The sequence below is a fragment of the Cataglyphis hispanica genome, chromosome 22 (genome assembly GCF_021464435.1).
Source record: "Cataglyphis hispanica isolate Lineage 1 chromosome 22, ULB_Chis1_1.0, whole genome shotgun sequence".
Taxonomy (NCBI): Eukaryota; Metazoa; Arthropoda; class Insecta; order Hymenoptera; family Formicidae; genus Cataglyphis; species Cataglyphis hispanica.
In genome coordinates this window covers 4,187,750-4,201,042 of record NC_065975.1, presented here as the reverse complement: position 1 = coordinate 4,201,042, position 13,293 = coordinate 4,187,750, and the positions used below count along the sequence as shown (strand labels likewise).

Sequence of the window (13,293 nt, the reverse complement as noted above, 5' to 3'; positions counted from 1 at the left end):
ATTATGCTTTGCAAATGGATGCAAAATAAATAAGACGCAGAAACCAACGGCATAGATCCGTTTCATTTCCCTCTTCTCGATGAAATTCATTTAAATACTGATGGACGCAGATTATATATATATATATATATATATATATATATATATATATATATTTGCTTGCCATAACCGTATCGCTCATACTACGTACACATCTCGTTTCCTATCTTCAACCCCTTGTTCCGCCGCTCTTTCCTTTCACGTGACACGGCGAGGCCGGTGTTGTTCCACCCGCGCGACGGACAGTAAATTGATTATTGATTCTGAATAAATTACGCTCACCCCCTCGATCAGTATTCTCTTCCTTCGGACCGCGACAGCAACGATGAAAGACTCCTCGAGAGCGCATAACCGAGAGCTCTGCGATCCTGTTTTTTATTTAAATTGTTCCGTGCACGCGTGCGATGTTGGAGAACAGCTCGCGATTTGAAGCGCGATAAGAAGCTGTCGATAGAATTGCTTTGTTTGAAAGAAAAGAATTTAAAATTCACGATATTGTGTCAACAGTTTTCTTATTCATCTAGCGTATTGTTAATATAATAAAGTTAATAATATCTAAAATTAATATATCGCGATTAATTAAGCTCTTCAACAAATTATATTATGTTAAACTTTAATCACAGAAGAAGAGAAAACTTCAAAAAAGAATTTTTGATGGTGTAATTACATCGTTCAACAAAAAATGATTTTTTTTTTTAACACCAGAACGAGATATGTCGTCTCTTATAAATTTTTGGATATTGAATACGAACACGGTTTTTAAATTGCTCCATCGAGTCAGAATTTTGAGAAATTTGCAATTACAGTTGCAAAAACGGGTTATTTTCACGAACTTTGTCATATTATGGCTACAATACGTGCTGGAGAAGTTTTATTACAATCAAAATAAAATATGTTGTTAGGACTTTGAAATTTCAGAAGAAATTTTTGATGTCGTTTATGGTTAATAAGATATCCATGATTAAATGTGGAGTGTATTACAGAAATTAGCTGTGACTTAAGTCGATTATTTATCAAGTAGCTTTCAATTATGTTTATTTAAACTTAAGAGTCTTTTAGGCCGCGGAATGTCAAAATTGTCAAATTTAAAATGGTGGATTCAATATTATAAAAATTTAAGCTTTGACATCCGCTATATCGAGTCGTATTTAGTGACCTAAAAAACTCTTAAATTTAAATAAACATAATTGAAAGCTATTTGGCAAATTGTCAATGACCAAACAATATGTCACAGCCAACTTTTGCAATACACCCCATATTAACCATGGATATTTTATTAATCATAATTGACACCAAAAATTTCTTTTGCGGATTCAAATCTTAACAACATATTTTATTTTGATTGCAAAAAAACTTTTCTAGCACGTATTGTAGCTATAATCTGACTAAGTTCGTAAAAATAGCTATTTTTTGTCAGCACTCAAAAACCTATGAGAAACTAGTCCTATTTCGATATTTTTTTTTTTTTATTGTTATTTTTATAAATAATGTGACTCAATTGTGATCAATTATAGTGAGGAATACAATAATATTTTATCATCGCATTATGAAAGATTTAATATCGCATACTTTGCTTAGTCAATCGGTAATATCCATTTGTCACGAGCAGGCAAACATATTCGAACCCTGACGATAATTTGGATAATTTATATCTGTTTAACGCGTTATTAAATATGAAATGATAGATATAGAATTAATAACATCATGATAATTTGATCATTTCTGTTGGGTTAACGCGATGTTCAATGAACGGTTTATTTTGAATGTGACGTGACGGAACATTTTGGAACTTTATTAAAATAGACGCGCATAATATCTAAAAATTAATAAATGGCGAATCATGAGGCAGATACAAGGATTATAAGATCCTCAAAATATCTACGAACATAAAACTTTACTATATCGAGAAATATTTTTACCTTCCTTAATAAGTAGTTTGTATTTAGACAGGATATTGTTTTAATGCGAAGAGAAATAAACCTTCATAATCATATTTCTGGCGCAGCTTTAAACTTTGAAACAATAACACACAAAATTGTGTCTCAATTAATAAATCCTTTATTTTTGCAAGTGTGAGATACAAGAATAGAAACAAAAATATACATATATGCATATATTTAGACAGCGATGTGACAGGTGAAATTGGGGCAGCCATTTACAAATTGGACAGAATATAATCAGGCTGTCAATCAATACTTATTTTTGAAGGGAAAGCTGCAATATTAATGTAAAAGTTTTGTATATATTTATTATAAAAGTTATATTAAATATCGCAGCATTTCCTTCAAAAATAAATATTGATTGACAACCTGATTATATTTTGCCCAATTGTAAATGGCTGCCTGCTGTTAATAGAGAGAGATATATGTATATATAAAAGTCTAAATATAAAAGTGATTAATATACATTAAGAAAAAGATTTAAAATAGTGAGAGAAAGGAATATTAAATCTGATTAATAATTTATGGTTTTTTTTTTTTTTTTTTATTTAGCCTGCCTGTCAAATCTTATATGCCTTCTGCTGCTTGAAAAATAAATGGCTTAAGTAAAGCTGTGCATTGGCGAGAAAATTAGTTCTAGTTCCGGCGATAACTTATCCTGGCGACGAGAATCGACAATAAATTTCACGAGTTGGACGCGGCGGATTCATAAAAGTTCGTCAATATCCCATCGCATCCCGCGAAACGATTGGACTTCATTATACGCCGGCGAAGTTCATCGAAAAACTTGGCTCGCGATTATGCGAATAAATCCACGGTACACAAAGACGGGTATATCTCTATCACGGCAACGTTGACCTTTGAGCACCTTACCAAGCAAATAAGAAACTTTCCTTTCTCGCATTTTCCGCGCCGTTCCCGCAAAATCTTGGAAGCGCGAGCGCGCTCGCGCGCGGTAAACCGGAAACGATGGGAAAGTAATTAGCCGACTGTTTAGGAATTTAACGGCTCACGTCCATGAAAGAGTTTCCTGCGCCCGTCGCGGCGTCGAGGATTCGCCGCGAGTTAATTAAACCAGCCGCTCTCGAAGTGAAAAGATTCTCGATCGAGCGGACGGACGGTGCGAGAGGATATCGTCTGAACGCAATTTGCAGGCTGTCTTTCGATGGACTTGAACGTGTTTTAGAATGAAAAGCAGCATTCGCACATTCATGGAAATGAAGTGAAAATTAATCTTGAGCACTCGACAAATCATCCCGTAAAGTGTATACATCTCTATTTTTCATCGTTTAGATTTTTCTTTTTTTTTGTGCTTAAAAAACGTTTCTAAATTCTTTAGAGATCTGTGGAAAATATTTGCATACAATTCTCTCTCAATTTATCAGAGACACGCACACGCATACATAATTATTTTCTGTGTTTTAAATAATTAAAATGTGTATGGACTTTTTACGTATAAATATATAACACGAATAAATTAATATATTGCATGGTATAAATCAATATAAAAAAGAACAATATGTTTAACGAAATTTATTTTAACAAACTTCGATTTTTCCGTAATTTCTCTGGTTCCACATTAAATGATATTGTAATTAATTTTAATTTAAATCGTTATTAAGAAAATATTTGATCTTATTTTTAATTTTAAATTTTAAAATTAAAATTAATATAATCAAAAAGGAAAAGTACAAATTTAATTGCAACAACAAATATTATGTATGTTAAGATTCAAAATTTCAATGTAATCTTTATGTGTATATTTATATTCATGCTAAAGATGGACCAAAACATGTCCAAAATGTGCAATTTTAAAAAATAATAAGTTTGCGTACCAATGCTATTCTTTTCACTTAATTGTTTGTTAACAAATATATTTTAAAAGTACTTAACGTGAAATTATGTGCATGATTGAAATCTTAGACTAATTTTATTCCGCGTTGTTATATTTTTCAACCTTGAATTATATAGATTGGAATTAAACAAATAATTTCTTGATGGAAACGAATTATAACTTTGATTATGTTCTATTAGTAAATATGATTGCGTTGCTTTTACAATCATTAATGCAGCAAATGATTTTACGCTTGTATGCGGTTATTTAGATTAATAACAAAAATTACTTTGTTAATTAATTCCGATTTTTTGACCGAGTAATAGCAAAAATAATTAAGCGCAATGAGAGGAAAACGAATAACCCAAAATATTAAAATGTAATTATTATCCGTATTATGTTTTTCTAATTAATTGTACGCTTTACAATGTTATAAATAAATACTCTTTGTATATTTGTTTGTGTGTGTTCTCACTTATGTCCCATACGATCGATTTCATTTACTGATTATTATTAAAAAAGTAATTTACTAATGGTACAAATTTTATCTATTTATTTGCATAAATATATCATAAAATATAACAAATATATATTTCATATTGCGAAATGATGTGTCACGAAATTAAATGCTATTACCGTTAATTAATTTTCCGTTTTGAATTTTGAGAGAAATTCTCTTCTCTTCCCCACAGGGGAATATTTAATACGCAATAATTTAATAGTTCTTATTGCCGATACTTGATGCAATAAAAAATGTTTATTTCGAATAAACTCACAATATATATATTATATGATATCGATAAACCAATGAATATCCGTAAATTCACAAAGTATGCAAAATTATTTCGCTAGAGGTGGCGGATTGCGGATTAATATGCATTGCGACATCGCATTTGTATTCCCGATTATCGTCACCAGCTAACTAAAACATTATCTTGTCAATCCGCATCGGCCGCAAATTAGCGCGTAATCAAGAGGAGGTGCCGAAAATGTAAAATCCGTCGACGGATCAATCGCGGTACAATCGTCGACTAATTAAAATGCGATTGGCGTACATCGAATTAGCATAAGCAAATTTTTCCCGGCTATTTTTTTTTCATTTTTTTTTTATTTATTTTTTTATTTTTTTTTTTTTATTTACCATCCATTTTCCGCGAAGTTCGCTTTATTTTCGATTGCCTGTTTGCATTCTTGTTGTCTCCGCTTGCGAAACAACACCGTGTAATTGTCAATCACTTGTTTGCCGCCGAAAACAGCAATTAGCGTCGACGATAAAATTAATTTATTGAAACGACCGTGTCTGCACCCGTTTATACCACGTACACTGCACCTGTAATGGAGAGAAAAAGAGAGATAGGAAGAAATTTTTTTCATACTTTCTATCTTCTAAATAAAAAAGATTATTACACAGTTCTTTAATTCATATTCTTCACATAATGTGTATTTCAAAAAAATTTTTTGTCTCTCTAAATAATCCTTTTTTGCGCGGATATTCGTATGAAAAAATTTAATAATCATTGAAGAAATTAAGAATAAGAAATTTAAAGATTACGCGTTATTTCGTGAGCAACATGAGCGGATGTATATTCTTTACGCAGTCTTGTTATAGTTTCATAAAAAATACGATGAGCCAAGTCTCGCTTTAATATTCTCTCGTACTTCTAGACTCGTAACTTCTAGGCTCTCTATCGATTTTTCGATCTTTCCCTCCCCTCCTCCTCTCCCCCCCCCACCTGCTTTTTCAGCAATTTCCTATTTCGATACCTGACCTTTCCTCGTCGCGCGCACATTGTAGCTCTAGTTTATTGGACAATAAATGTTTGAACGTATAAGCGAATTGCGATGCCACATCGGGCACGAAGATATTATATGGAAACGCGCTGGTCGGAAAACATCGTGACACAAGGCCTTTTTATATATTCTTTTTGTGAAACTGTCTTTTTTCGATCTTGATGATATATATTGTCATTGACAGTTTCTATCGTTCCAAAATCGTATCCAAAATTTTACGAGCAAAGTTTTTTATATTTGCCTTTTTTATAATACATATATATTATTCTATTTCATTATTTACATTACAATAAAATTCTTTTATTGGAAACTTAGCTCCTCCCCCCACCCCGCCTCCCATAAAGAATTTCGCAATGCGAATCTTTTGTAAAATTAAAAAAGAAATTAATACGTACTACATTTCTCTTCATTTTGATCGTATTTATAGAATTATATGTCAATATGTAATCTCTGCACTTCTAAATTAAAAAGAAATAATGCATAATTGATGTCTCTGCTAATTATAGCAACACCAGTAATTACTGCTAAATTCACTTAGCAGCAGGAATCAGTTGCGTGTAGGCTTGTTAAATAAATATTGTTAATTTACGCAAACATTCCGTTGATTGTACAGTCGAACTGAACCGAGTAATTAATAACATCGATTAATAATTCGGTATGATTGGAAATTTACCAAATCATTAAAGAGATATCGAAACTTTTTTCTTTCCCTTGAGGATGAAGCACGTCTCTGTAGCGCTTGATCATATACATGCGCACACACATTGAGTTAAATTTCATATAATTTATAATTTAACAATTCATCTAAAACAGAGCTATAAAATTATATTTCATGTACAATGTATGTAAGTTTGTGTGTAACACATTGCATAGAAATTTTCAAAAATTGATGATTCTAGCAACTTTTTCAACTCATAAAAACGGAAAACTTTTTTGTTACAAATACTTTTTATTTGAGGAAATTAACCGTTTTTTCTGATAAATGAATTACGTCGCAAAATAGAACAAATTTATGAAGTGACCCGTAATAAAAAAAATTGATTTTAATTAAATAAATATATAATTATAAATGAGCAATTAGTTTATTTCCATATTAATTAATGAAAAATATTTGGGTCAAATCTTTAATTAATTAAACGCATGCTCTTCTAGAATACAACATATGATAAAAATATGAAAATAAATGTAAAATATATATGATAAGTGCTACGTAATTTCTTTTGCATCATTTAGATTTTAATTTATTCGCAAATTCTAATGAGTACGAAATACTGATACGCGTTTTCAAAAGGATAGCAATTATTTCTCAAAAGGATTTTTTTTCTAGTGCGCTACACACGTCGCGCACGATTGTAAAAACTGTCTACACGAATGTATATCCTGCATTTAAACAATATACCATCGGTGAAATTAATAAACGCGGGCGTTGCTTTGACGACTATACATATATCCATTCGCAAGATAGAAATTCTGGAAAATAAAAATTCGCGGTTCACACAATTGATTGGAATTTTGACATTTTGGCACTTTGACATTTTGACGGCCGGCACGCTTGTGCGCCCCCGTTGTTGTTCACGTTTGTTTGACAAATAGTCCGCGACCGTTTAAAAAAAATGAAAGGAACTAACTACTATGGAGAGCACGCATTAATAAAAACGGTGCAAACCTCAAAATTGGTGCGCCGCGTGAATAAAGGGAGCAATTTTCATTCGAGCGTTTTATGCCACTCGCGTGTCAAAGAGGTGACTGTGAAAAAGATCCATTGAATTTAAAACAGATTTGTCTTCCTTACTAATCGCAGAGATGTGTGTGTGTCTCTTTGTGTTTTATTATATCCCATCGTTTATATCGCGAAGTGAGATTTCCTTTGTTAAAAGATTTCACAAAAAAAAACAGAAGCGTGTTTTTCATTAAATTAAGAAAGCAATTAATTATTGTTGCTATTCTTATTACATCTATATAATTGTACATGAACCCTACACTTTTTAATTAAAAAAAAACGATGCATAATATCAGCTTGGAGATTGAAGTTAAGATATTTTTCCAAGAGGTCTTTCCATTTCATTCGTTCATTATTCTTTCAGTATTCAGAAATTATGAAAAACATACCTGACAAAGAGCGTACGTACCGTTTCCTTCTTCTTTTTTTTTTTGTTTTAATAACTCCCTTATTAAGGTTTCGTGACAAATTAACTGAACCGCCATGCTATTTTCATCTCTTTTCCCTGTTGCCGTTTTTCTCTCCCATTGAGCAATAAATAATTATGCAACGTTGCGCGATTTTAATTTTTTTTTTTTTTTTTAGTCAGCAACTACAGGAAACTTTGCATCTGTAAAAAAAATAGACATCCAGAAATATAGAGTTTCGACATAATAACCCGACTCACCATTATGCTGTCTACTTCTCCTCTCATTAAGCAATATTTGTTAATTATTCTAACGCGACGGAAGTGCGCGCACTTTTCAGGTAAACGGCTACGGCTTTTCTCTTTTTCATAACGACGCGGGTCGGCTTCATAAAGTCAAAGCGTGCCTTTTATTCGCGCTTCGAAACGAGCTGGAAAAAGTTTTGATGGCTTTGCAAAAATGTTACTTGCCGCTCGCGCTTAGTCCGCGTGTGCAAACCATGTTTTTTTTTTGAACTTTCTGTGAATACGGTAAATAAGTGCATGTACGCACCAAAGTGAACGAACAGCGTGAACTAAACGCTATTCATCCCTTTCCGCGTTAATTTCACTGTTCACTCGCTGTGAAGTACTGAATTATCCCAAGATGACAGTGTTGACAGTTCGCAATTTTATGTCGCCATGTGCAACACGAAATGCTTAGTTGTTACTAAAGTAAATTTAACTCTAATTAACTAGCAGCTAATTTTAGATTGCATGTCTATTCTGTCTCTTTCTCGACAATGTCATAAGTCGGATAATTCGAGTCTATCAGCAAAAATAGCTTTATTTTATATAGGCAAGTAAGATTATTGAATGACTTTTGTATTTATGTGTGTATATTTTAAGTCGATTAATTACATAGTTCAAAAAAAAAAAAAGAAAATCCCGAAATGGGATTAGTCGTTTCTTAAGGATATATGTGACATATATCGAAATACTAACAAAAGTATTAAAATTTCATAGATTGTTTTACTATTTCTTTTGAATATTTGTGCAAAAATTAAGCACAATTCTCTTAATGGTTTGGAAGTTATTTAAATTTAAAGTTACTATTGATTCTTATGGAAAATCGCCTATTGTAACACTTATTGACAAATTTGACAAAAAAAAAAATATTACCAATAAAATAAAAATTTTCACATATATTAAGGAAATTCTAATAAATATTTATGCAAAACTTGATTTAGATCGACTAATTCGTTTAAAAGTTATTTACTAAAAATTGTAGAAAAATATTATCTGTCCCTTTTTCTCTTTCTGCAAATTACTCGTTTTTCATTGTTTCTTGCAGTTGATTTCAGAGAGTATTCACGATCAAAAGTTTTTGCTATAAATTAGGAAGAATATTAATTACAACTATTTTCTTTTACGAAGACGTCAAAATCCATATTATTTTGTGATACTTTAATTTTTTTCATAACCCGAATTTATTTTTTAATTTTTCAAGCAGTATAAACGTAAGAAACATGTTTTCTTTTTAATTTTGACAATTTTTTCAATTGTTACTATTGTATATTCAGAATATCCTTAAAAGTTTTTAGACGCTGGACACGAATTCGATTTTGAAATTGCTCCATCATGTTAGAATTTTGAGAAACTTGCAATTAAAATTGCAAAAAAGGTCTATTTTCACGAATTTTGTCATATTATAGCTAAAATATGTGACGTGTTGGAGAAGTTTTATTGCAATCAAAACAAAGTATGTTGTTAAAACTTTTAATCCTTAAAGGGAATTATTGGTTATATATTGGTTAATAAGATATCCATGGTTAAATATGGGGTATTGCAGTTAGGTTACTTAGGTCATTGATGAATTACCAAATAGTTTTCAATTATATTTATTTAATATATTAAATATAAGAATTTTTTGGGTCATTGAATACGAATCTAATGTCAAAAAATTGTCAAATTTAAAAATGGACTCAATATGGCGGACTCAATGTTATAAAAATTTAAGTTTTGACATCTGCCATATTGAGTCCATCATTTTGAATTTGACAATTTTGACATTGGATTCGTATTCAACAACCTGAAAGACTCATAAGTTTAAATAAACAAAATTGAAAGCTATTTGAGAAACCGTCATGACCGAGATCACACCTGATTTCAACAATAATACCAACATAACCATAGATATTTTATTAATCATAACTGACACCAAAAATTTCCTTTGAGGTTAGAAGTCTAACAACACACTATAATTAATAATAATTATTATTATTAGAGGATTGAAAGTCATAAGAACATACTTTATTAATACTAATTATTATTTATAAAATATATTCTTAGGACTTTCAACCATATTATTAATCAATCTATTATATCTCAGAATAATTTTGATCGATATAGAGTGTATCGGCGCGACAAAATGTAATTTACTTTTCGGCGATCCAAATGTATAGAGTATGTTTTCGATTCTCAATCGCATTCGCGTGCTCTTTTTCGTCAGACACTTTCTTTCCGGGGAAAGATATATCGCTGTACACGCCACGGGCTCTCTATTCGATACACCACGCTCGCATATACTCGCTCACGTATACCCGCACACCTGTACACGGCGGTATGCCACTGAAGCCTTGCCAATGGCAAATAAATAGGCGATATAGGGAAGGGCATGAGAGCTCGGGCGGAGGGGGGTGGAGGGGGGTAGGACATTACGCGGCTATTTCGTGAAGCGAGGAGAGGAATGGTGGATGGTGGAGGAGGGGGAGAACGCGAGGAAGGCGGCTGCGAGATTTAGGGAGGTTTAATTTTCCAAAAAGCTAGATTTGCGGTCGCCGCCACGACACTCGCGTCGCCGATTTATCGTCCCACGACCGCGCAATCGTTGAATATTTCATCTACCAATAAGGAGAGATTCTTTTCTTACCCCTATCTGAATTGCCTGCCGACAAGGGTATATGTTTCTCGCACGCCTCTAGGCAATTTATCTTCAAGGACTCTCTACCATTTACTGACACATCTATCATTCATACATAAACGAGATATTACATGTCGCTAACGTATGTAAATATTATTCTTATATCATCCCTCCCTAATACATTTAGAGAAGTTATTAGAGTTCTGATATCTGAAAATTACTTTAGAAATATCGAACTTCTTATATTATAATTTGGTTGATTTAATGAAAAATGTACTATTGCTTTCTGGCCTGCTTTTTCTATCCATGTCGGAGATAACAATTGTAATTGTGCGATCGAACGATTAATCATCGCGTGTCATTTTGGGGAAAATAAATTCGAGCACACGTTTGTTTAATGCTCGTGTAGATAAGCATGATGTTCAGATAATATTATATACTAAAGTTAAATTAATCACAATTTGAAATGTCGTTTTCTTTCAAACAGTTGTTCTCTTTATTAAATCAAAATTTACAATACTAATCATACATACGTTAGATTTAAAGAGAACAATTCACCTCAAATCACGATGCGATGCGATCAATAGTTTCCGAGATATCAATGTTTCAGAATTTTAACTCATTTTTTGAAAAAAATTGAGATTTCATAATTTTTGGTAAAAGTCATTTTTATATAAAAAACTTACATATAATTCATGAAAATTTTTTTATTATTAACTTTTTAATAAATAATGAGCGATGGTTAAAATCTTTCGATTGTTACTCAGGACAATGACTTTGAAATTAAATTAAAATTAAAAAAAAAAATTAAAATTTGTTAATTACAGGATTTTTTATCAAATTCTGTAATTAACAAATTTTAATTTTCTGGTAAACTTGGTAAACATTGACATATGTTGTCAAAGTCACTGTCCTGAGTAACAATCGAAAGATTTTAACCGTCGCTTATTATTTATTAAAAAGTTAATAATAAAAAAATTTTCACGAATTATATGTAAGTTTTTTATTCATCATTAATTATACAGAATTAGTAATTAATTATACAGAAAAAGGACAATCTCATGTATGATCTTTGACATATGGGTGTTGTAAAGTGAATATGCACGGACACAGTGGGTTGTGCCCCTCTCCCTGCTCAAACACCATTTTCGGAAAATACAACCTAACTCAAATCTATCTCTGATTTAAAACTAAAATTTGGTTTGGGTTAGGTTATATCTTCCGGCAGTGGAGTCTCTTCGTAGAAGAGGTGGGGAGGGGGAAGAGTTTCTGAGCTCATTACGTCCACGCATCTATTTTGTAACATGAAGTGAGATTCTACATGGATTTAAAAATTTCTCGGAAATAATTACGTTTTATTTAATGAACTTTGCTTATTAATAAGCTTTTAATAAACAATATGCGACGGCTAAAACCTTTTGTTACTCAGAATAGTAACCTTGACAACATATGTCGAGGCTAAGGTCAATTGGACCTGAACAGAAATTCTACCTTAAGTAAAATGAGAGTAATAAATAAAAATAATAATATTTAATAAAATAAAGATTCATTTTTGAACATGAGTGAGTTAGGTTAGTTTTTTTTCGGATGGGAGGGAGGGATGCAAGAGGGAGAAGCTTCACTTCTCCTCCGCATGCGCATTCGATTTTTGTACACATAAATAAATGAATTTACTAAGAATACATTTTATAAAATATATATGATGTCAGAAAATTATCAATTGTTGTGGTGAAAATATTGCTGTAATTAGGACTTTTAAAAATCGATATCTCGAAAATTATATATTAGTAGCATATTATGGTTTGTGACATTTTTCTTCTGATAAAAAATTCTATGAAAATGATGTATCAAATTGAGGGATCACGAAGATAACATTTTTGCCAAAACGCGAATTATATTTAAAATAACATATTTTACACACACAGTTATCAACAATTATGTAAATTCAATTATAACGTTAACAATTTTCACAATCAGACGTAACGACGAATTCATCTTTTAAATATCGATCAAAGTTGCACTCGCAATATCGTAATCAGTTCAAGCAAGAAGAAACTTTCTAAACTTCTATTCGAATTCTCCGCGCAACCGCATTTACAGCGTCCTCGAGCTGGAATCCGAGTTAAAACTCGCGACGAGATCTCGCGAGAAACTCGAAATGAGAGCGTATCGATAGCGTATGGAAGAAACCGTAGCCGGCGGAATTAACCGATAAGATAAACTTTGCCGTTGTAAATTTCCTGAATGACACTAGCGATGAAATTAGAAAGTCATTTTGCTGCGCGAAACTTCCGTGACGACGACGAACAAAAGGCCCATTAAATTTCTCCAATACATTTTATGGACGTGCGAAATAAAAGACACGTTTTCCCAATGTCGCCTTCGAGACCGTTTCCATTTGAGCTTTCGTATCACAACGACGCGACACGTACCCGTACTCTCTTCCCCTTCGGATTTGTTGGCTTCATTTCCGAGAGATCGGTCGCTTTTGAATTTATTTAAATGGTTCAATTTAATGTTCGAATTGTGCACCGCTGCTTCAGGGATTTGTTATCGAGAAATCGACGAGCGAGATTAATTGCCGAGAATCGGACTTGCTGTAACCGTTTTGGAGAATAAATTAGACTAGCTTCGTGAGCGCGGTCGCGCTGAATTTCTATT

General features: G+C 32.1%; 1 protein-coding gene and 1 long non-coding RNA gene across 6 annotated transcripts in view; one reads left to right on the top strand and one right to left on the bottom strand.

Annotated features, from left to right (window-relative positions):
* Window positions 1-13,293, top strand: part of LOC126857720 (collagen alpha-1(XVIII) chain) — a 296,284-nt gene that overhangs the window by 101,429 nt on the left and 181,562 nt on the right. The gene's annotated exons all lie outside the window — the stretch shown is intronic.
* Window positions 4,902-7,830, bottom strand: LOC126857766 (uncharacterized). The gene is made up of 2 exons (XR_007688546.1): window positions 7,734-7,830; window positions 4,902-5,143 (listed from the first exon to the last, which is right to left on the bottom strand). It is a non-coding gene; the product is annotated as an uncharacterized LOC126857766 (long non-coding RNA).